This window comes from Octodon degus, unplaced genomic scaffold, assembly GCF_000260255.1.
Source record: "Octodon degus isolate 3935 unplaced genomic scaffold, OctDeg1.0 scaffold00189, whole genome shotgun sequence".
Lineage (NCBI taxonomy): Eukaryota > Metazoa > Chordata > Mammalia > Rodentia > Octodontidae > Octodon > Octodon degus.
The window spans coordinates 2,659,303-2,660,633 of NW_004524765.1; the positions used below are offsets into that span (position 1 = coordinate 2,659,303).

Genomic DNA, 1,331 nt, shown 5'->3' on the forward strand with positions numbered 1-1,331 from the left:
AGAAACAGTTCTACATGACACTCAATCTGTGGGTGATTTGATCTTAGATTTCCAACACTGTGGGAAATAAATTTCTGTTATTTATGATAAACAATTTGTCTTCCTAGTTTATGAATTTTCAGATTACAGACTATAGACTAGTAGGAGCTGTTTAGAAACACTTCGATTTCACTGAGGCTGCAGGGGTGTGCAGTCAGTGCTAGGTCTGCTGTGAGGAAGCTGAGTTGAGCCAGAACTGTGACAAGCCCTTGCTGTGAGGCCCAGGCTGTGGCTCTGCAGGAAGAGTGGAGGTCAAGCCTCAGATTATGCTGAAGCAGAGGTGTTGGACTTAGAAACGCCCTGAACCTTGGGGTGCAAGGTGCTGCATGTCTAGGGTGACACATGTACACATGATGCAAGTTTTGGGTCCTGAAGTACTGGGCAGGTTGAAAAGAAGTCAAGCTTCTTGGATTATTGAGCTTCTAACTAGAACAAGAACAGAGACTCCAACCTTGGCAGCAAGTGCTGCCCTTGATAGAGGCTACTCCAGGAAATGCAACACTTTGTGCTTAGGAGTGAGAGATGCCAAAGTAGATTTTAGGAGTTTCAAAAGTATTTTTGATCTTTCCCTGAATCTTTTGCCCTGGTTGTTAATATTTTGGACATATTCTTGTCTTTTATGAAATATTTATCTTGCTTTGGAGTCTGTTGTTTTTGCTGGCTGCTAGACTAGTTGAAGAAGAGTGAATGTTCTTCATAGACTAGTCCATCCATTTGTGATGTGAGCCATATTAGTCAGTGTAAATGGCCTGCTTCTCACCTACAATGGATGGGAAAAATAATGTCAGAATAATTGCACTGTGATTTGGAAGCTACAGCTGCCTAAAACCTTTTGCACTTACACCATACTACTGCATGTTATTATACTTCAGAAAGGAAAGAAATACTGAGCCTCTGACCAGCTAGAAGCTCAGCTGAAGGCCTGCCACTACCGACCTGTCTTTTCAAAACCCCAACCTTCTGTGTTAGTTTTGTGAATTCTCAGTTGGAATGTAGAAACTGGAAAAACTGTTGAATTACTGGAAATTTTCTTGCTTGTCAAAAACACTCCAAGATTAGTGATGTGAACTGTCTTATTTGAAGGAGTTATTTTCTAAAAGCCTGGATGAATAGTGTTTGCCAGAGCATTGCAAATCAGACCTTAAGAAATGGCTTTGGATTGGTTCAAGAGTGTTGTGCAGGGCACAGAACCTGCACCCCAGCTCCTCATCTTCCTATGCTGCGGCCATCCCAATGGGGCTGTCCTGATGGAAGTGAGAGCCAGGACTGCTGTGAAGATGAGTGAGGAGAGA

The 1,331-nt window shown here is 42.7% G+C and overlaps 1 pseudogene; it reads left to right on the top strand.

Moving 5' to 3' along the window:
* LOC101563083 overlaps positions 1 to 1,152 on the top strand; it is a 1,813-nt pseudogene extending 661 nt beyond the window's left edge.
* Positions 1,153 to 1,331: the final 179 nt, after the last annotated feature.